The sequence below is a fragment of the Pistacia vera genome, unplaced genomic scaffold (assembly GCF_008641045.1).
Source record: "Pistacia vera cultivar Batoury unplaced genomic scaffold, PisVer_v2 Contig630, whole genome shotgun sequence".
NCBI classification, from domain to species: Eukaryota; Viridiplantae; Streptophyta; class Magnoliopsida; order Sapindales; family Anacardiaceae; genus Pistacia; species Pistacia vera.
Window position 1 is genome coordinate 261,851 of NW_022196480.1, and position 24,886 is coordinate 286,736.

The 24,886-nt window shown below is 36.8% G+C and overlaps 1 pseudogene; it reads right to left on the reverse strand.

Annotated features, from left to right (window-relative positions):
• Positions 1-13,977: 13,977 nt before the first annotated feature.
• Positions 13,978-23,633, reverse strand: LOC116111292 (annotated as a pseudogene).
• Between the last annotated feature and the right edge of the window lie 1,253 nt (positions 23,634-24,886).

Sequence of the window (24,886 nt, forward strand, 5' to 3'; positions counted from 1 at the left end):
ATTTCTCAAGTTCGAAGACTCTTTGATTTCTATGTATGGATATAAATATATAATGTATTAAGTGAGTGACAAAAGATTAGTTGTTGGAAGAGAGTTAACTTGTCGACCAAGACTCAGTTGAGAGACAGAGAGAGACTTAAGCACTACAGGTGAAGTGAGGCAAAATTTGTGGCCTTTTCAGTAAGTCGGTTAGAGGGAAAGAGAAGTTGACCCACGTGTTTGGCGGCTCTTGGACATCGTCATAGGCTTCATCATCGTGCAAAACAGACCATTTTGTAAGCTCAACCCAACTAACATTATTATTCCAGTACAAGCTAACAAACACTACTTCAACCTTTAGCTAATATTTAAACATCCATTATGCAGGAAACCTTAAAAAATTATATCTGCATTTCTTCTTTCTTTATTTCTATATTTCTTTTCTTTATTTTATATATTTTTGCATAAACGTGGAAGAGTAGTTTTTTTATAGTTTTTGAGTTGTCATGGTGAGTGAGTGGGCTCACTACTAAAATAAATATTAAAATGGAATTTGATGTCCCAGTGTACTCTGCTACAAGACACATTGAAACACCTAAACAAGAGACTAAATTCTGCTTATACCACAAAAACCGGGTTTTCTTAAACCTCTCCTTTGACTCTTCAATACTATGACAAACACTCTCTCTCATTTCTTCCAAGCCCACGAGAATAACAAAACTGGTAACAGAATACAGAACTAAGTGTAATCAAGCATTATATTTGAATATGACAGTTAACGAAGCATGCTTTCTGTTGAATCAAAAAACTCCATTTCTCAAGTTTGAGGACTCTTTCAATTTGTAGGTATATACATACATACTGTACATAATGTATTTAAAAAAAAAAAAAAAAAAAAAAAAGGAAGAAGCCTGCAAGAGACTGATGACATATTGGAATAGAGTTAACTTGTCGACCAAGACTCAGTTGACAGAGATAGAGCTAAGCACTACAGCGAAGTGTCACAAAATTTGGCGCCTTTCCATGTAAGTGGAGCGGAGGGAGAAAGAATTTGACCCTCGTGTCAAACTGGGATTCATCATGGTCCAAAACAAGCCATTATGTAATATGAAAGCTCTACCAACTACCCACTAACATTATTATTCTAATACAAGCTAAAGATATCCACTTTAATCTTAGCTAATATTCAACCTCATTACACTTTAACCTTCTTTTTCTTCAACTTTTTTGCTAATAATTTCCGATTACAAAGCTGCCTTTTGAGTTGTGTGCTCAACAGGTAGAACAGTAGCATTTGTGATTTATAATTTTTTCTTGGGCCCAAGCATAACATATTGCTACGTTCTATATTTAGTTGGAAAAATGTGCCTGAAGCTTTGGAAAATTGTCATGGTGACTAACAAACCACTTCACATTTTTTTAACATTTATTGAATAGTTTCATGTAATAATTCAATTTCCAGAGAAGGGACAGTAGGAAATTGACTATAATAAATATCACATTCTGGAAATGGATACATGAACATTCATCCAATGAGAATATATGTTATTTCAACATCAAACACTGCACACAAACAGAAACTGAAATGTAAAATACTCTGATTTGTATTCAAATAGATTGAAATATCAAGTTATTACATAATCTGTAATGAAGCATCACTAAGATTACATTTAACAACTTCTAACCTGATCTTCAAGATCTCACGTTTTTTGTTGGTACAACATAATCAAAATTAACACAATACTATTTTCATCATCATCAAGAAACTCAGCAGAACTGTGTTTTATATTAAGGTTTCACCTTCAAATTTCAGTTTACTTCTCAAAACTGGAANCAGCCTATAAGAGACTGAGTGAGTGACATATTGGAAGAGAGTTAACTTGTCGACAGAGATAGAGCTAAGCACTACAGCTGAAGTGTCACAAAATTTGGTGCCTTTCGATGTAAGTGGAGCGGAGGGAGAAAGAAGTTGACCCTCGTGTCAAGCTGGGATTCATCATGGTCCAAAACAAGCCATTATGTAATATGAAAGCTCTACCAACTATCCACTAACATTATTATTCTAATACAAGCTAAAGATATCCACTTTAATCTTAGCTAATATTCGACCTCTTTACACTTCAACCTTCTTTTTCTTCAACTTTTTTGCTAATAATTTCCGATTACAAAGCTGCCTTTTGAGTTGTAATTTATATTTTTTTCTTGGGCCCAAGCATAACATATTGCTACGTTCTATATTTAGTTGAAAAAATGTGCCAAAAGCTTTGGAAAATTGTCATGGTGACTAACAAACCACTTCACAATTTTTTAACATTTATTGAATAGTTTCATGTAATACTTCAATTTCCAAAGAAGGGACACTAAGGAAATTTACTATAATATATATCACATTCTGGAAATGGATACATGAACATACATCCAATGAGAATATATGTTATTTCAACATCAAACACTCTGCACACAAAAAGAAATTGAAATGTAAAATACTCTGATTTGCATTCAAGTAGATTAAAATATCAAGTTATTACATAATCTGTAATAAAGCATCACTAAGATTACATTAAAAACTTCTAACCTGATCTTCAAGATCTCACGCTTTTTGTTGGTTCAAAATAATCAAAATTAACACAACACTATTTTCATCATCATCAAGAAACTCAGCAGAACTGTGTTTTATTAAGGTTTCGCCTTCAAATTCTAGTTTACTTCTCAAAACTGGAATTGGATCTCACAATGTACTCTGCATTTTGATTTGTGTGCTGAACAAGTTCTTGCATTTCTGAATAAAAATCAAAACTTATTATTCAATACAAAATCTTTTCAGGAAAAGGATGATTGAACTTATCAGTCAAGTAATCATTGTAGTGTTTAATACGAAAGGAAATAAGATAAAAGATTAAAGTTGATTGCAGGTGAGTGACAGACGATGAACAAAAAAATTCTGATCTAGAAGCCAATCTATAACCTTAAGTCAATAAAGGGCACTTTCAAACTTGTCTATTCTTTACTTTTAGTGGTAAAATTCACATCTTTAAGCTATGATTCAATAATGGTTTATTTTTTCACTGTATCAATGGTAAAATCCAAATAGTAGATATGGCTCATGCTCCGTGTGAAACAAGCAGGTTAGAAAGCACTTTTACAGTTTGATTTATAGAATATGTAACACATCATGTTGACCATATTTGAGATATGCAGCATAATTTGGCAATAAACAATAGATCTTCTATTACATTTCTCTTAACAAGTTCAATTCAATTCTAAGAATCGTTTCGAAATGTGTTAAATTGATTTCCTTGAAGTATAGATCCCAAAAATTGGTTGTATACAAAATGTTTAACGCTGAAAGAAATGTCTCAGCTACCAGTTCTACCAGATTTTGTCCTCCAGCCTTGTTGAAGGAGAGGTCCAATGATTCAAGTTCTGTCAAATTTCCCAACGGTGGTGGAACATAACCTGTAAGGTGGTTGTGGGAAAAGTTGACTACTTTGAGAACTCAGAACTTCCATTGGGGCACTGAGCACAAAACTGCAGAACTAACAAATATTAAGACATTTATTTCTCCTGGTGAAGAAAACGGATTAATCATGATACCGCAGAAGGTTACAAATCTCCAAAATTTCATTTGTCTGTTTTTGTTTTTGTGAACTAGCCGAATAATGATTCTCGATGAATAGTAAAATATATACATATATATATTTTTGTTGGTAATCCGGAACACTTTGGCCAGCATGCCCAGAAGAGTCTTCTAAGTAATTTTATGTGACATTCATATATATTTTGATGATACTCCCGATAATGAAGATAATATAATAATGATTCCAAGTTCTTGAATATTCATTATATATTCAAAGCAAAATCCATGAAATATGAACAGAAATGAACTAAAATTTAAATGCATATTGTGCTAATACAATTGCACAAACACGAAACAAACACAAATCAAACCCCTATAAAATCAAGAAATTTTATACCCTACAAGGCCAAAGGGTGGTGATAGCCGTCTAAGCAATTGAGAAGAACGCAGACAACCCAAAAGCACAGCCAAAACCAAACTTTCCCTTTAAACAATCTCAAAACCTAAGAAACTTTAGGCCAAGCATTCTTCATTAACAATATGCTCTGTCCATAACTCCATACCCTGCGTTTACTGCACTTTCAACAGCCAAAAACTCTCTCGCAACCAAACACCAAGGCCTTTTAAAAAAATTAATGCTTTTCTCTTTTATATTTGATTGCTTACACTGACAGAAAACATAGAAGATAAAAAGAAAAAGGAAAAAAAAAAAAAAAGATACAACACTTATATATAATCAACACTCTTAACAAAGTTGAAAGCATTAACCTCTTCTTCCCCCACATTTCTTGCTCGGCCTTCTCCCCTTTCTATGATGTTCTCCCTCAACTATCCTTACAAGCCACTGAGGCTTTCCTGTTAAAAATACAAGATATCCCATGATCAATCCAAAAACCATTCCACATCCATAGCCCATCAACACCACTTTCCAACCGAATCCAATAGAAGACTCTGCATCATCTTCTAATTTTGAAGGTGGTTGTAGTGTCTCATCACTTCTGCATTCTTTTGACAATGGAAATCCACAGAATCCTGAGTTTCCCACGTATGAAGTATTTTCAAAGGTATCAAAGTGGGGTGCTCTTGGAATGGGCCCCGTGAGTTGGTTTTGAGACAAGTCTAGCACTCCAAGAAAATCTAAATTTTTCAATTGCCATGGCATTTTTCCAACGAGCTTGTTTGAAGAAAGATCTAAGGATTCAAGAGCATTCAATTTTCCAAGTGATGATGGGATGCAACCTATTAATTTGTTTAAAGAAAGATTGAGGTGTAGAAGTGAATGAAGCTCTCCAATTACTTCTGGAATTTCTCCATAAAAATTATTATTCAAAAAATCAATGGTGGTGAAAACAGTGATAATTTTCACTAGCTCAAACTCATACTCTTTCATTGTCACTGTAATGGAATCTTGATAATACTTTTCACCCATATATTGCAACTTTTTCTCTGCTTCACCAACATCCATCATGGCATTAAGATTTTTGAAATACTTCGCTGGCAATAGACCACCAAATTTGTTGTTTGAGAGGTCAAATACTTTCAACTTAGGAAAACACTGCTTCGTCTTTGAGCAACCCAATACAGAACCATAAAATTGATTTGAATGAAGGACAAGAACTTGCAACTTAGTGAGACTTTCTAGCCAATATGAGAAAGTATCGTTTATCTTGTTGTTTCCAAGATCTAAAACTTGAAGCATCGTACAATAGACCAGAGATTGTGGGATTGGCCCTTCCAATTCATTCTCATTGAAGTTAAGGGTCCTCAAAGGACTGCCCTTTGCAAATTTTCCTAGAATGGTGCCATAGAGTTTATTTTTTCGCAAATCCAACATGTGAAGATTCCTAAAGTTTTCCATGCATATTGGAATGTTACCACTGAAGCTATTATTTGAAAGATCTAGAATTTTTATGGCACTCATATTGCAAATCAAATGTGGTATCTCCCCAGTCAATTTGTTGTTTGACAACAATAACACAGTCAAGAAAGGTGGCAGAATTGGAAGTGATCCTTGGAGCTTGTTTGAATTAAGGTCTAGAATACCAAGATTCTTCCAGGGAAGTTGCTCTATGCCGGACAGGTTGTTGTGGGAAAGATTTAGAAATGACAAAGTTTCCTTTCCAATGTCCCACATCCAATTAGGTATTTGACCATTAATTTTATTGTTAGAAAGGTTGAGGTTTCGTAATTGGTTTACACTTCTTAACATATCTGGGAATTCACTTAAGGCCCAGGAGAAGTTTGCATCAGTGATATCAACTGCTGTATAGGAACTACCTCTTGGCAGCTTCTCTATAACATCAGTCTGCAACTCTTCAAGTCGTAGAAATGATGCAATTCTATCAAGTGAAACCTTAGTCTGAATTACCATTGAAAATGTGTCAGGAAGATTGCGAATTGGCTGTTGAAGAATCCTTAACGTTGCAAGTGCAGATAAGACCTTGCCCGACTCAAGCGGGATTCCTATAAGCAAACAAGCGCCAAACGTGGCCATGGACACAAAAGTAGAGGCACTCCTGGAGACGAAACTGGTTATGGCTGAAGTGTAAACATATTTTTTCAACCATCCAGCCTCACACTTTCTGAGCTCCAAAATTTTTGACAAAAACTTCATCTCCCATCCCTGAAGTTTAAGAATTCTCATGTTCCTTAGAATTTCAAAACTTGCCTTCTCTTATACCCGGGAAAACAAAGGGCTGACGTGGGATGAGTCACATTACGGGTGACCTGCCCCCGTCAGGACAATGTACGCACGTCAGACCTGCAAATAAGCATGGAGCTCACACGCGTCCGTTTCTCTGCAGCGAGACATGCAAAGTCAGCTTGGAAAAAGGGAAAACGGGACGTGAAGACAGATAATATCCTGACAGTCACACCAACCCGTAGATTTAGTGATGATTACACGCTTCAATTCGATATAAAATGTAGAAAACCTCACCATTAAGGGGGTTGGTTCATTCATTACCAAAAAACAACTCTCTCACTTGTAAAAAGAGAAGAGCAGCTTACGTTTCATAACTTTTTGTACGTCAGTCCGCTTTAGCGACCTGACCCACACTAAAACCAATACAACTCAGTGGACGTAGGACTTGCTACCTTAGCATCCGAACCACTTTAAAAGTTTTCCCAGCATTTATTTCATTTCATATACCCATTATCACGTGCATTAATTCATCAAAGAGCAAAACCCACGTGACAATTGGTTGGTCTTTCATAATAATATTCCATTTATGTGGCCTTATTCATCATTTGTCGGATAATTACCTCATTTCATCACAATCTAAGAATTTCATCGACAAAAAGAGGTTGCTTAAACTTGAGAATGGAGAACTTTGGTCATGAGAGCCGATTTGATAACTTTTGGCTAAAAGGCAATAACATAATCAGAAGTTGAAGAAAGACCAGGTGAACCAACCCACTCTTATTGGAAATTTAACATACAGAAACTGATTGTAAACACGTCAATATGTATATCTATTATAATTTGTTCACAAAGAATGTACATTTTCTGTTGAAAAATAAGAATCTGCTCTGATACCAGTTTGAAATCGGAGAAGTAAAAAAAACAAATAAGGAACAAGATATACATAACCCACACAGACACGATATTTTTAAGGGTTCACTAACCGACTACATCTACGTAATGAGCGTTTTACTATATATATATAAACTAACGATCACAGTGTTTCATCCACCATCAACCGTCATTATAATGATCTTTGGATTCCTAATTCTCAGTCGCACACTCTTGTTACTATGGTGTGTTACTCAGTCGTTGGTAATCCTTACCTTAAAACCTCTTGTATCCACCTCAAATTCTCATCTTTCTTACTCCCTCCTTGATAACCTTTGATATTTTTACTTTCCCCTATTTATAAGTAAAGTAAAACTTCTTCATTCTACTAGGATACTATTCCTGTATCCTATAAACTTTTTCTACTTTAGAATCATCTTGTCCCTTCTATTTTAACTAAATAAAGTCCTAAAGCACCTATTCTTTTCCTAAGACATCTCACAATGGAAAAGTGAACAACATTATCCAATAGACAATGCCTAAACTTAAATTTTGCCTAAACTTACAATCATTTTTTCTTCTTGTTTGCCTTTTCTTCTATGCTGTTGCACTTTTCTTTATCAATTATCAAAAGTGTTTCACAGTTTCAACACTTTTTTCTCTTGCTTAATAAACACCATTTACCAGGAGTATTGAATTCACCCTTGGTTGCAGAAGGTCAATTGCTTAGTATTTATATTATGTGCTAATTGAAGTGTACTATAGACAAAAAAAGTTGTAAGAGAAAAACACACACTAGAGAAAAAGCTTAATATTTATTCTTCGTTGGAAAATGAGTAATCGATTGTTGGTCTAAAGTTTCATGCAAGCATTTTCCACCATGTTATGTCATGTGGTCCGTAGTAAAGGTGCTGTAATAACAATAAAAGAATCATGAAAGCGGCCTTTTGTAAGCTATCTGTGCAAAAATCCTTTTTTGCTTCCAAACATGGAAGCTACGATCCCTACCTATATGTTTTAACCTGCACTTTTGGCTGCTTTGATAGAAACCCACTCCCAAATGTAATAGGAATTGGTTGTGTATGGACTTTTGATACGAATTAGCTAGAACAGTGTCCTTTTGCGTGGGGCTTAACGTAAATCTACTTGAAAACTGCTTGCCAAGCAGTGTGCCCAAGGCCCTATAAGACTACATGTCTACCCTTCTCCCTCTCAAGGCTTGAGACCCACTGTCCCACATTTGCTCTCTCTGGACGCGAGTTACTCTCACCAGTCACCCTTTTCCTAGACTAGCCTTTCACAGTTGCCTTTTCCGAAACTGTTAGCCCACTCTGGATAGTTTCACTCTACTGGCCTACTCTCCCATGTGCGCCCACTCCTTCTTTCCCTCTCCAGGCTTTGAGACCCAATGTTCAATGTTGGCCCCACTTTGGACTGGCTTCATTTCTGGGTGGCTACGTACTCTCTCCAGGTTGTGCCTCTTCTAAAACATTTGTTACCCAGCCACTCTGGACCAGTTTCCCTCTAGGTGGCCTTACTCCTTTTCTCCCATTCCGATACATTGCTAGGTGTGGAAGGGTGGGATTTGGCTTTGTTTATACTTTGTTGGGCTTGGTAGAACGTTTTCCTTAAAAACCAGCTTGCCAAGGGTTTCAAGCCCTTATAAACCATGGTCTACCTTTCTTTCCGCTCTCAATATGGGTTCCTAACACTTTCCTGGGGGTCGTCCTTGTCCCACTACTGCTTTGGTGGGAACATTATGTTCAACTCTAACCAAATAGGATTGAAAAACTTCATTATTTCCTCAAAAGTATAGAAACTATCATGTTAATGAGTTTTCAGATTCTTCTGATGGACTTTTCAACACAGATCAGTTCAAATTTACCAGTCTTTCACACCTTTATCAATATACGCGGCTGTTTTGATTGGAGCATTAATGCTCAAGACCAGACTTGCAATAAAATGTTTTTGTGCATCTACCAGAAACTACTGGCTATAAACACCACCATACAATTGACCACACTAACAAAACTAAAATGTATATAACTCAGCTATATTATTAAGTCAGTTTTATGATCAAAATCTGTAATAAATCACTCCTGAGGTACACTTAAACAAATCTATACTATGATCCTCAGATCTCACAACACTTTTTTTCTTCTTCCTTTATACATCATAACAAATTTAGACACGATTATTTATTTATTTTTTTGTCATAATCACGAGAACTCTGCGATTGTGTTTTTTAGAGGTCTGGAGGAAACCAGAGGTGTCTATGAGAAAGACTAGGTAGGTTGAATGTAAAAGCATGTGGATATTCGCTCATGTCTTTGTAGAGAGCAGAAAAATATCCATTCATTAAAGGACGTCTGCCAAGAAGTTATGGAAGGCGCTGGAAAACAATATCTGAAGAAAAGTAAGAGAATCAGCTCTATTTGATGAAAAGACGGTTTCGTCTTCATTGAGACCAGTACAAATACAGTAGCCATATTGATACATTACAATTAATGCTGATTTTAAATTTGGATGAAACATTCAAAGATCCAAATGCTAGTTGTTAATTGGATCTCTTCCAGAGGTTGGACTATCTTAGTATTACACTTCTTCATGGAAAGAAAAATTGTCCTTTGAAGATTTTTGTTCTGCTCTGTCCAATCATGAAATTCGGAAGAAGGATCAGAAGGAGAATAGAGATGAGTCAGAGAAGCTCTTTAGCAAGAGGGCGATCAAATCAGAGTCGTAGAAGGAGAGAAGAGGATCTGTTCAAAGGAAAACTCAATAGGGATCAATGTGCCTTTTGTCGTGAGAGGCATTGGAAGAAAGATTGTCCGAATTTGCAAAGAAAGGGCAAAGCTGCTTCTGATGCATCGTTGTTGAGCGTGAAGAGGTGAGTCATTTGTCTAGTTAGCCTACATCCACCTCTAATCAATGAGTGGATATGGATTCAGGTTGTACCTATCATATGTCCCCACAAGGAGTGGTTCTTTAATTTTGAAACTTGATTGGAGTTGTTTATTGGCAAGATGATGCTTGTAAAACACTGGATAGGTTCAATTCGTTGAAAGAATCATGATGGCTCACAGAACTCTGACAGATGTTCGTATGTACCGAAGTTGAAAAAGAATCTCTTCTTTGGAGCCTTGGAATCTAAAGGCTTCACAGTGAATATGCGAGATAAATTCTAAAAGTTCTTCAGGGGCTCTTGTGGTAATGAAAGGCACGAGGAGAACACACTTGTGTATTACATAATGGTATACAGTTATGAACGCACAGCTGCAGTCTGCAGAGGATGCAGATCAGAATGTCAAGCTTGGCATGCGTTTGGGCATGCAGGTGAAAAAGCCTTACTTAGTTTGGTGAATCAAGGCTTATTGAAAGGTGCAGACTTGTACGCGATTTTTGTGAGCATTGTGTTTCTGGGAAAACAGACAGAGTGAAATTCGGCACCGTATCCATAATAACTAAGAGTATTTTGGATTATGTTCATTCTATGTGTGGGACCTACCAAAACAACATCTTTGGGAGGTATGCACTATTTGGTCACTTTTGTAGATGATTTTTCCATAGAGTTTGGGTGTATGTGATAAAACTAAAGATAACGTCTTGGTGTTTTCCTTAATGGAAAAGATGATTGAGACTCAGACTGGCAAAGAGCTCAAACAGCTAGTACAGATAAGGGTGGGGAGTATCGTAGTGATCCTTTTTGAAAGTTTGCCAAGATGAAGAATAGTACGTCACTTTACATGAAAATACACCACAGCAGAATGGGTGGCAGAACCCATGAATCAACTATCTGGAGAAAGTTCGTGTAGTTGTCCAATTCTGGGTTGGGCAAAAGTTTTGGCTGAGGCAGTTATATTGCTGTCATCTCATTATCGTCTACATCAACTGCATTGAAGCAAGACGCCGATTGAGGTATGGTCTGGAAAACCTGTTTCTGATTAGACTCTTTACATGTTTTTGGTTCCACTGCTTATTATCATGTAATAGAGTCTAAGTTAGATCCTAGAGCAAAGAAAGCAGTATTTATGGGGATTACCTCAGGTGTGAAAGGATACGTCTTTGGTGTCCAAGTTCAAGAAAATCTGTTTAGTAGGGATGTGACATTGATGAGTCTTCATGTTAGAAAAGAAACAGGAAGCCAGATGAAGGTTTTCAGTACCCGCAAAGGTGGAGCTACTCAGCATAGGTGGAGTTTGAACAACACAGTTGCCCAGTGGAAATGAGACTCCTATGATAGAGGAGTTCATTGGAGATGAAGAAGAGATTCTTCCCAGACCTAACAAGAATCATTGCTGTTAATAGGCCAAGACGGAAAATTCGCAAGCCTGCTCGTTTTTGCTGATTGGGCCTATGCATCCCAATTGAGATGGTGAAGTTCCTTCCACTATATAGTAGCTAGCAGTTCCGAAATGTAAGTGGAGGAAAGCCATGAAAGAAGAGATGCATCTCTCCAATAGTGAAACTTGGGAGGTTGTTCATTACCAAAGAATAAGAAGGCATTGGATGCAAATGGGTAATGCAGAAGAAGGATTTCCGAATTTAAAGACATCCATACAAGGCAATGTGGTGGCGAAGAGGCTACCTCAGAAGGAAGGAATAGATTTCAGATGTATTTTCAGTTGTAAGCATTCTTCCATTAGAATTTTGTTGCCTGTGTTCTCAGATGAATCTTGAACTTGTTCAACTTGATGTGAAAACCGTTTTCTACACGGTGATTTGGAAGAGGAAATCATATGACTCACCAAGGATTAAGAGTATTGGGAAGGAAGATTGGTTTTGTAAATGAAAAGATCGCTTTATGGTTTGAAACAACTCCGAGGCAGTGTATAAGCGATTTGATAGGTTTATGATGGGTCAGAGTACACAAGAAGCAAATTTGACAACTGTGTATTTTCAAAGGCTACAAGGTGATACTCTCATTTATCTACTCTTATATGTTGATGATATGTTGATTGCTTCAAAAATGTAAAAGAAATTGAGAAGTTAAAGGCTCAACTAAATCAAGAATTTGAGATGAAGGATTTAGGGAAGCCAAGAATTCTCAGTATGGAGATAATTAGAGATAGAGGAAATGGAAAGGTTTTGTTTGACATAAAAGCATTATCTAGAAGGTCTTACACGTTTTGGCATAACTGAAAGTACAAAACCTGTAAGTACTCCACTTGCTCCTCATATAAAGCTTAGTGCGTCATATCTCCAAGTACGCATGAAGAACGAGAGTTTATGTCAAAGTTCTGTATTCAATGCGGTTGGTAGCTTGATGTATCAGGTGTGTACTAGGCCCGACATTTCACATGCAGTTGGAATTGTGAGAGTATATGCATGATCCTGGTAAAGGACATTGGCAGCTGTGAAGTGGATTTTACGGTATATTATAGGTACTGTAAACATTGTTTGGTTTTGAGCGGGATGAAAATCTTAGTCAATTTGCTTTGGCTATGTTTGATTCTGATTATGCTGGTGATTTGGACAAGCGTCGGTCACTCTGATATGTATTTACTCTTGCTAGAGCTCCAGTAAGTTGGAAATCTTCTCTGCAGTCTACAGTTGCTTTGTCTACAGCAGAATACATGGCAGTTACAGAGGCTGTGAAGAGCTATTTGGTTACAAGGGCTATTGGATAATTGAAAATTAGTCAGAAGAAATCACTATCTATTCTGACAGTCAGAGTGCATTCACTTAGCAAGAATCTAGTATCCACTTTCCCCCAAGCTATAGATATTCGTTACCACTTTGTGCGGGAAAATTTCTGAAGAAGAATCTATTAGGAAGATTGGGACTGTTGAGAATCCGCAGATGTCTTAACAAAAGTAGTGACAATGATCAAGTTCAATCACTGTTTGACTGATCAACATCTGCGAGCTTGATTGTGCTTTTTGGCACATTTGGAGGTGTTGCAAAATTGACAGAAGAATACAAAACTTTGAAGTTTGCTAATTCGCCAAGGTGGAGATTTGTTGAAAAATGGCTTTTGCAAAATCACATGGTGTGAAATGATAATGGAGAAAGGTTTAGGGACTATAGGTAATAGGCCAAGAAAAGGTTGTTTGTCCCCATTGATAGATTGAAAAGTGGGAAACTTTTGGGGCCTTATTAAGGACCCATATCATGTTATTAGGCATCCCAAGTTGTAATTCATTACTTTTTTTGTTTAGTTCTTTCTTTAAGACCTTTTAGTTTGCAAGTTGTTGTATCTCCCCTTTGTTTTGGTATTTATTGTATTGCCCAAATATTTTAATATTGTTTGGAATAGGAGTTTTCTTTGCAGCGCCCGAGGACGTAGGTTTTAATACGAACCTCGTTAATTCCTGGTATTCTTTATTGTGCATTTAATTTTGCAATTTATTTATGCTTTATACTTTTATTATTATATTCAATAAGCCAGCGTTAGAGTTTATGTTTTCCGTTGCATACACACAAAAATATTTGCCTAAAGCTCTGTGAATTGGCATGGTAACTCACAAACCACATTAAATTGTTTAAATAATACATTCATTGAATTGTTTCATCTACTTCAATTTCCAGGGAAGGAGAGTAGACAAACGGAACATCATTGTTACGTTCTTCAACACAGATGACTTTTTATGAACTGGATCCTTAGTAAGGTTCTTCTACTTCGAATCACAAGTGTTCAATTCTAAATTGCATTACCATAAACCAATTATAAACTGTTTTTTATTCAAACATTCTGCACACTAACAGAAACTCAAATGTAAAATACTCTTTTTTATTCAGGTAGATTATAATACCAAAATCAGAAATTCACTAGTGTACATCCCAGCCGTAATCTCCCAACACCTTTTTTCATACATAATAAAATTAACAGAATACATTTTTTTCATATTTAAGAAAGTAGCAGACTGTATTTTATTAAGGTTTGCCCTTCATATTCAAGTTTAGTTCTCTAACTGGAATTCGATCTCACAGTGTACTCTGCAACAAGCTGAGCAAAAGACGAAGACTTGTTTCCTAGAACTTCGATGGCGAATCATATTCCTCGATAAGCCCTACACATAGATGTACAAAAATAAATATATGTCTATAATCCAATCTATTGGACAATTCAGTTAAATGAGTAAACTAACCGTGATTAAGAAGCAGAACCATATTCTATCAATACAGATGTTATCCGATGTGCAACTGTTTTACCTGGCAATCAGAAAAGTGCAGCCGTAGAGTTTGCTGAATCAGATTATCCGTAGCAGTGTCACAGATGCTGTATGTCATCAAGCCCAGACCTTACTTTTCTTAGTACACACGTCCAAGACAGACCAATTGCCTCTGACCATACTCCGTTCTCTCCATTCTCAGTACTGCAAAATCCATATTAACATATACAATGAAATTTATGTGCCTTAATTAGTTTCAGAAATTTGCAACTCTACATAGGAATAAGGAGACAGACCTTTGGAATCTAGCTTCCTCCTTCTTTCTAACTTCATCTCCAAGTTACACTTATCCAAGGCCTAAAACCATTTAAATAAATTTTACCAAACCAAATCTACATTACAAAGTCTGAAAACACCGAATGTCGGACAAAGGTGGAAAGGGAACTCGGAACACTGCCTACTATAATAAATAAAGCAACCCACCTCCATATTTGCTCATCTGTGTATTCTTCAAGAGGGTCCAGTTGCTTCGTACAGTTCCTTCAAACATGGTTGGATCTGAGGAATGAGCTTAGTCTTGACCGTAAATCATGCAGTCCAATTGATGAGATATTGATTCCCATCATCAATCTGACCAGCTGCAGGCTCAACAATCCGAAACAGTGTTTGAATGAGAGTGATTTACCACTTCCTGTTCTCCCTACAATGCCTTTTCATTCCTCCCGGAAAACTGCAGTCAGACCTCGTAACACAAGTGGCAAGTGCGAACATAGCGAACCTACACGCAACCAATATATTCATCAAGAAAATATTTCTAGGAATGAGAGAGAGAAGTATAAAACCAGTAGAGTTACCTGTAGATCACGAATGTAAACTTCTCCATATGATGGCCACACCGTAAGGCCGGCTTTCTTCTATCACAAGATGGCTCACTAGGAGTACAAGTGTATTGAAGTATCCTCTCGACTGAAATAATCTTGTTCTCCAGATTACTAGATGTATATGAAATAAATTTGTAACGTGTTTAGCTGAGTCCATATGTCACAGCCACCCCGCAATTGCTTTAAACAAGGAAAGAAAAAAGAGGTTTGTTAACTGCTCCTTTAACAATTAATGTTCGATACCAAGAAAGATAGCAATAACATTCGTGAATAAAATACCTGGATCAATAACACCCTTGGAATGAAATCAGAAAATCAAGAAAACGCAAACGTTATAGAAGACAACATATTCAGGCGGAAGCACAGCCATTGCATAGCAGCACACTCTGGAAATTGGCCGAGAATATCCATCCATCAGTTTCATATTTGTGTCTCGGAACCTTGATTCTTGATCAAAGCTCCGAATAGTTTTTGACCCTGAAATTTTCAGCAAATGCTGTATTAACTGGAGCTTTGCATACTCCTACTAACCGTGAAAGTTCTCTTGCTGAGGGTAAGTAATATTGCTGCAAAATTATAACACTGTTAGAAACACCCTTTAAAAAGATAAACAAATGATAAGGATGGCGTTAACATAATCATTATATTAACTCTTCTCTAGAACTCTTTGCAGTTCTGTAACTTAAAAAAATAGGCAATACAGCACTTAAAAGTCAACTTTACCAAGCATCTCGTGGAAAAACTAAACAAAACGAAGATAATACAAAAAAACCTGAGGTAAAGTAAAGATGTGATAGGAGATTTGATGAACCTATTTTTGTGTAGCTTGAAGAGTAGCTGTGGACACAAGGATTCCTGATACCAAATGCTGCTTCAATCACAGGGATAAAAACAAAAAACCTGCCGTGCAACCTGAACATCACAATAATGATTCCTGAGCTGGATAACGAGAACGCAAGAGACCCAACTCGAGACGGAATGTCAAACAACAGCACTTTGATCGGTAGAAGCCTATACAACAAAAGCATACAAATTTATTTGGTATATTATTGGAATTAACAAACTCAGTAAGAAAACACAGAAAATGTTCCCATGTTGATCACATGCTGACACAAAGATAGATATATATCAACTTACTCTTGTTTAGTATTCGCCCACTAGGATCGCCTCAGAAGAGCCATGGGGGCGCGGAAATACACAGATGCTTTTTATTAAAGAGAACACTGGCAGTTTTGTATCCTGCTGTTGCAAAGTGTCGCTGCAAATATACAAAAGAACTCCCAATAGCCAGATCACATAAACAGTAATTAGTGGTAAAGCCCCCAACGTTGTTTTGCATCCTCAGACACAGGAGTTGCCAAAGCCATCCAATATTGCTGCCTATTTAAGAGCCTGAAAGAGAATCTGTGCCAACAATATAAATGGTACAAGGGCTCCTCCATATGCTGTAGTGATGAACTTCCAGTACACCCAAACCCAACTCTACTTTCTCTCTCTCTTCTTCTTGCACAAGCTGCCCTTTCGCCTCTGCTACTTCCTCTGCTTTGCTTATCATCTGAATATCTTTATGTTCTCTTTATTAACAACACCCCATTACTACTGTGCCACAATTTTCTTTGCTAGTATTTACATTTTCTGAAACTGGCGCACCATCGATGGCTCCAGAGCTGACAAAGCTTGCTTATGTGCACCCAATTTCCATAAAGTCCGTTCGAATTCAGAATTCCACTGTACTTTCCAGATTGTATAATCTTCCATCTTTCATTACCTAACCAACAAGGGATGAATAGAGTTATGAGTTAGAATTTGAAGTAATGCACCCAATTAAACACAAAAAAGAGTAATGTACATTGCTCACCAAGATATCCGCACAGGTAAGAACCCACTTGATGAGTGACATAAATCACCGTTTTTGAAGTCAAAGCACCCAGCAAACTTCCTGCCACATAAAAAAATTAATAGTTTGTTAGGATCTCACATTAGAAGGGAAAAGGGGCCATATTGTTATAAGGGCTTGGAAGCCCCATTGGCAACCGGTTTTCTAATGAGAATTCTACCCAAGTCCACAAAAGGCCCACTGCGCAACCCAATTGTTTGAGTTGTTAGATGGGTATATCAATGATATCATAGCCAAACCTTGCCCAGCCCATGTTCCGATAGGGGCTACCTAGGAAGGGGCGACCTGGAGAGTAGGCCACCCAAAGTGAAGTCATCCAGAGTAGGCTAACGTGGACCTTATTGGAAGGAAAGGAGGGGGGCATGGCTACATAGGAAGGGCGACCCTAGGAGTAGGCCCCCCGAGTGAAGCTGTCCAAAGTGGGCCAACGTGAACATTGGGTCTCAAAGCCTTGGAGGGAAGTAGGATGGGCGACATGGAGGTAGGCCACCCAGAGTGAAACCGTCTAGAGTGGCTAACAATGTTTCGAAAGAGGTGACCTAGGAAAACGCTACCTAGGAAAGGGCGACATGGGGAGCATGTGGGTTTAAAACTTGCTCCCTCCCTTGACAAGCCGGAAAAAACAAGAAGAATACCACAATCCATTATCGAGAAATATTTATGCTTAAATTTGTTGAATAAAAATAAATTCCACAAAATGAAAGCATTTGTGATTGGAACAATTTAACCTTGAAGAGGTGGGATCCTGTATGTGCATCCAAAGCACTAAAAGGATCATCAAACAGATAATATCAGCATCATGTACAGAGCACGTGCAATCTGTATTCTTTGCTTCTGTCCTCCACTCAATGATTCCCCTCTCACCTATAACTGTCTGATCACCAAAAGGAAGGATTTTTAAATCCTTCTCAAGGCAACATGCTTCAGAACTCTGTCATACTTTCTCGTCCATCTCTACCAAACAGATGTTGTCTTCAATCTTGCCACTCTGTATCCACGGCGACTGAGCACATAAGCCTTTGTACCACACAGCTTAAGATTACCAGATCTTGGGTTCTTCCCAAGATACAGGAAAGTAAGCTAGATTTACCCGAGCCAACAGTACCACAAACTGCAACTCGCATGCCATGGAACACTTTCAGTTGATGTCTCTTAGCGTTTGATTTGGGGAAAACATCCCAGGAGAAGTTCGCGCTCAGCTATGTCATTCTCTTATCACCCACTTGGCTGCTTCCCATACAACATCCAGCTTCAAGTCATCAAGACTTAGGAAAGATGCAATCCTATCAAGTGAAACTTTAGTTCTGAATTATGGTTGAAATTGTGTCAGGAAGATTTTGGATAGGCTGTTGAAGAATCCTTAACGTTGCAAGTGCAGATAAGATCTTGCTCGACTCAACGGGATTCCTAAAAGCATACAAGCACCAAATTGGCCACAGACACGAAAGTAGGGGCACCCCAAAAGACAAAACTGGTCTGGCAGAGGGGTAAAGATATTTTTCAACCATCCAGCTTCACCCATTCTAGTTCCACAATCTTAGACAAAAACTTCATCTCCCATCCCTGAAGTTTAAGAATTCTCATGTTCCTTAGAATCTCAAAGTTGCCTTCATCCTCGTATCTTTTGATTCCATCAACTTTACTTGGAAACCTATTCTGCAATCTCCCCAGAGGAAAATTCGGTACCATAGCAATTATTATTGCCAAAAAAGTTGCAATAGATGCAAGCCCAAGATTTCTATACAATTAAACAAGGCCAAAAACTTGCAGAACCACAATCCTGGATCGTGCTGGACCAACTAAAATCACCTACTCTCTCAGCATCGACCGTCATGAAATTTATTATTTCCCCACTAGTGCGCTCCTGCTTCGCCTACATGAAAGTTTCAAACCCTTATTTACACCATCGCACAAGCTTGCTCGGATCCTAATTCCGACCTGCTGCAACCGAAAGAAATAGTGTATCTCGGAGAAGTTCTCCACAAATTTCGCAACAAGAAAAGCAGAAACCAAAACATACCCCTCATTTTTAAATTCCCACCTCCCAGTGAGGTATGCACAAAATTGCCATGAGATATGGGCCAACATATGTGGCCATGGTGTGTAAAAGGATAAGGAAACCTTTAACAGAATTTCCTTCCATGTTAACAAATCAATGCCTTCACCAGTCTTAGTGGTGTAACTCCACTCCCCACACCACCTCTGCTTCAAGCTTACTTCTAAAAATGGAAAAGCCTCAACTACACTATCATGCCTATCCAACTGAGGCACATCCTCAAGGTCTAATGTTTTCTTATAGCCGACAGCAATCAGGAACCCATCCAAGGAACGTAAAAACTAAATAGACCACAGTTGAATAAGGGGTCACATGATCAGCCCCTCGGACTTGATTCTGACCCTACATCTCACTGACATTTGAATTACCATTCAAAAGGGGTTCTTGAAGAGGTATTTTCCACCTCACTTCTCTTTAAACCCCACATAACAGAAAAACAACCCAGGATAACAGAGACAACATCAGATACCAAATACTGAATTGATAACGACAAATGTTTCTGTAAAGAACAGTGTCTGTAACAAGACAATAAAGGAGATTAACATGTAAGAGCCCCACCAAACTCCAATAAAAATGGTAATTTTTGTCACCTAAATTAAAAACTGGGTATGCAAATAAAACACAATTGCCCCCCAACTAAGCGTTTTCACCACTAATCCAAAAGGGTACCACTTTATCATCCGACCAACCATTTCATGCCAATAGAAGTAACCAACAACACAATACAAATTAGCACTGAAAGACTTAAACACCAACCAAAGTTTTATTATCCACAAAACCCCCCTTCTATTAAACCTCTCCTTGACCCTTCAGTTTTATGACTAACACTCTCTCTCTTCTCCTCCAAACCCACGAATAACAAAACTAGTACAGAACTAAGTGTAATGAAGCAGAAACCCCCCGTGAGAAAATGGGTTTGAGAAGAAACTCAGTACCTGAATACATAACTAAATATAGTGTGTAAAGAAAGTTAACGAAACATCTCTGTTGAATCAAAAAGCTCCTTTCTCAAGTTCGAGACTCTTTCGATTTCTATGTATGGATATAAATATATAATGTATTAAGTGAGTGACAAAAGATTAGTTGTTGGAAAGAGTTAACTTGTCGACCAAGACTCAGTTGACCCACGTGTTTGGCGGCTCTTGGACATCGTCATAGGCTTCATCATGGTGCAAAACACCCTTATGTAAGCTCTACCAACATTATTATTCTAGTACAAGCTAACGAACGCTACTTCAACTAGCTAATATTTAAACATCCATTATGCAGGAAACCTTAAAAAATTATATCTGCATTCTTCTTTCTTTTTTCTATTTTCTTTTCTTTATTTTATATATTTTTGCACGTGGAAGAGTAGTTTTTTAAGAATTCATGCATATTGTACTCTGCTACAGACACATGTACACCTACTGAAATAATATTAAAATGGAATTTGATGTCCCGTGTACTCTCTACAGACACATTGTAACACCTAAACAAGAGGCTGAAGTCTGCTTATACCACAAAAACCGGGTTTTCTAAACCTCTCCTTGACTCTTCAATACTATGACAAACAGTCTCTCTCATTTCTTCCAAGCCCACGGAATAACAAACTGGTAACAGAATACAGAACTAAGTGTAATCAAGCAGAAAACCCACGTAGGAAAATGGGTTTGAGAAGACTCAGCACCAGAGTACTAGTTGAATATGACAGTGTAAAGAAAGAAAGTTAACGAAGCATGCTCTGTTGAATCAAAAACTCCGTTTCTCAATTTGAGGACCTTTTCATTTGTAGGTATATATATAAATATATATGTATTTGAAAAAAAAAAAAAAAAAAAAAAAAAAAAAAAAAAAAAAACCACCTAAAGAGTGAGTGAGTGACATATTGGAAGAGAGTTAACTTGTCGACAGAGATAGAGCTAAGCACTACAGCTAAGTGTCACAAAATTTGTGCCTTTCGATGTTTGAGCGGAGGAAAGAAGTTGACCCTCGTGTCAAGCTGGGATTCATCATGGTCCAAAACAAGCCATTATGTAATATGAAAGCTCACCAACTATCCACTAACATTATTACTATACAAGCTAAAGATTACCACTTTAATCTTAGCTAATATTCGCCCTCTTTCACTCAACCTTCTTTTTCTTCAACTTTTTTGCTAATAATTTCCGATTACAAAGCTGCCTTTTGAGTTGTAATTTATATTTTTCTTGGGCCCAAGCATAACATATTGCTACGTTTCTATTTAGTTGAAAAAATGTGCCAAAAGCTTTGGAAAATTGTCATGGTACTAACAAACCACTTCACAATTTTTAACATTTATTGAATAGTTTCATGTAATACTTCAATTTCCAAAAAGGGACACTAAGGAAATTTACTATAATATATACACATCTGGAATGGATACATGAACATACATCCAATGAGAATATAGTTATTTCAACATCAAACACTCTGCACACAAAAAGAAATTGAAATGTAAATACTCTGATTTGCATTCAAGTAGATAAAATATCAGTTATTACATAATCTGTAATAAAGCATCACTAAGATTACATTAAAAACTTCTAACCTGATCTTCAAGATCTCACGCTTTTTGTTGGTTCAAAATAATCAAATTACACAACACTATTTTCATCATCATCAAGAAACTCAGCAGAACTGTTTTTATTAAGGTTTCGCCTTCAATTCTAGTTTACTTCTCAAACTGGAATGGATCTCACAATGTACTCTGCATTTTGATTTGTGTGCTGAACAAGTTCTTGCTTTCTGAATAAAAATCAAAACTTATTATTCAATACAAATCTTTCAGGAAAAGGATGATTGAACTTATCAGTCAAGTAATCATTGTAGTGTTTAATACAAGGAAATAAGATAAAAGATAAAGTTGATTGCAGGTGAGTGACAGACGATGACAAAAAAATTCTGATCTAGAAGCCAATCTATAACCTTAAGTCATAAAGGGCACTTTCAAACTTGTCTATTCTTTACTTTAGTGGTAAAATTCACATCTTTAGCTATGATTCAATAATGGTTTATTTTTTCACTGTATCAATGGTAAATCCAATAGTAGATATGGCTCATGCTCCGTGTGAAACAAGCGGTTAGAAAGCACTTTTACAGTTTGATTTATAGAATATGTAACACATCATGTTGACCATATTTGAGATATGCAGCATAATTTGGCAATAAACTAGATCTTCATACATTTCTCTTAACAAGTTCAATTCAATTCTAAGAATCGTTTCGAAATGTGTTAAATTGATTTCCTGAAGTATAGATCCCAAAAATTGGTTGTATACAAAATGTTTAACGCTGAAAGAAATGTCTCAGCTACCAGTTCTACCAGTTTTTGTCCTCCAGCCTTGTTGAAGGAGAGGTCCAATGATTCAAGTTCTGTCAAATTTCCCAACGGTGGGGAACATAACCTGTAAGGTGGTTGTGGGAAAGTTGACTACTTTGAGAACTCAGAACTTCCTTGGGGCACTGAGCACAAAACTGCAGAACTAACAAATATAAGACATTTATTTCTCCTGGTGAGAGAAAACGGATTAATCATGATACCGCAGGTTACAAATCCCAAAATTTCTTTGTCTGTTTGTTTTTGTGAACTAGCCGAATAATGATTCTCGATGAATAGTAAAATATATACATATATATTTTTTGTTGGTAATCCGAACACTTTGGCCAGCATGCCCAAAGAGTCTTCTAAGTAATTTTATGTGACATTCATATATATTTGATGATACTCCCGATAATGAAGATATATATAATGATTCCAAGTTCTTGAATATTCATTAATATTCAAAGCAAAATCCATGAAATATGAACGAAATGAACTAAAATTTAAATGCTATTGTGCTAATACAATTGCACAAACACGAAACAAACACAAATCAAACCCCTATAAAATCAAGAAATTTTATACCCTACAAGGCCAAAGGGTGGTGATAGCCGTCTAAGCAATTGAGAAGAACGCAGACAACCCAAAAGCACAGCCAAAACCAAACTTTCCCTTTAAACAATCTCAAAACCTAAAAACTTTAGGCCAAGCATTCTTCATTAACAATATGCTCTGTCCATAACTCCATACCCTGCGTTTACTGCACTTTCAACAGCCAAAAACTCTCTCGCAACCAACACCAAGGCCTTTTAAAAAAATTAATGCTTTCTCTTTTTATATTGATTGCTTACACTGACAGAAAACATAGAAGTAAAAAAAAGGAAAAAAAAAAAAAGATACAATAAAAATGGGAACTTTTGTCCACCTGAATCAAAAAACTGGGTATGCAAATATACACAAATTGCACCCCAACCAAGCGTTTTCACCACTAAATCCAAAAGGGTCATCATTTTATCATCAGACCAACCATTTCTCTGCCAATAGAAGTAACTCAACAAACACAACACAAGATTAAGCACCGAAACACTTAAGCAACCCACCAAAGTTTTCTTATAACACAAAACCCGCATTTTCTTGAACCTCTCCTTTGACTCTTCAATTCTATGGCTAACACTCTCACTGAGTTTCTTCCAAACCCACGAGAATAACAAAACTAGTAACAGAACTAAGTGCAATGAAGCAGAAAACCCCCTTGAGAAAATGGGTTTGAGAAGAAACTCAGTACCTGAATACATTATTGAATATAAGTGTGCAAAGAAAGTTAACGAAACATGCCCTAATGAATCAAAAAGCTCGATTTCTCAAGTTCGAAGACTCTTTAGATTTTTATGTATGGATATAAATATATAATGTATTGAGTGAGTGACAAAAGATGGGTTGTTGGAAGACGGTTAACTTGTCGACCAAGACAAAGTTGACACAGAGAGAGAGAGAGAGCTGAGCACCAAAGCTGAAGTGAGACAAAATTTGGCGCCTTTCCAGGTAAGTCGCGAGAAGGAGAAGGGAGAGAGAAGTTGACCCACGTGTCAAATTCTTTGTCGGATTTCACCATGGTCTTAAACAAACCATTATGTAAGCTCTACCAACTACCCGATAATTATTCTATTAGAAGCTAAGGATTACCACTTTATCCTTCAGCTAATATTTAGATTATCATATTATAATGCAGGAAACCTCATTACACTTTTAACTATTCTTTTCCTTCAACTTGTTTACAAAGCTGCCTGTTGAGTTGAGTGCTCAACAAGTAATTTATAATTTTTTCTTGGGGCCAATAATAATATATTGCTACGTTCTAATTTAGTTGGAAAATTGTGCCTAAAGCTTTGGAAAAATTGTCATGGTGACTAACAAACCACTTTACAATTGTTTATATTAAGACATTCATTGAATTGTTTTATGTAATACATCAATTTCCAGATAAAGAAATTTACTATAATATTACATTCTGGAGATAAATACTAATAGAATTTGAGATGTGATTGACTGTTCACTCAATAAAGTCTAATTAAATAGAAGAATTATCCTCTCTTATAAGTCAAGTCGGCTCTAACTCCTTACCCGTTAGTCAAACATTCAACTCAACTAAACCTGGACTCTGATACCATGATAGAATTTGAGATAGACTTGACTCTTCACCCAATAAGGTCTTATTGAATGAGAAGATTATCCCTTCAGTTGAGCGTGTCTAATCGGTGTGAAACTCAAACAGATTCATGAACATCCATCCAATGAGAATATATATAATTTCAACACATATCCACACATATATCACTACTGTTCGATTCTAACTTTGTATTACCATAAAAAAGGAATTCTAAACATCAAGCACTCTGCACACAAACAGAAACTGAAATGTAAAATACTCTGATTTGCATTCAAGTAGATTGTAATATTAAAATAAGAAGTTTACTGGTGTACTAATCTGTAATAAAGCATCACTAAGATTACATTAACAACTTCTATTTTCTTTGGTACAACATAATCA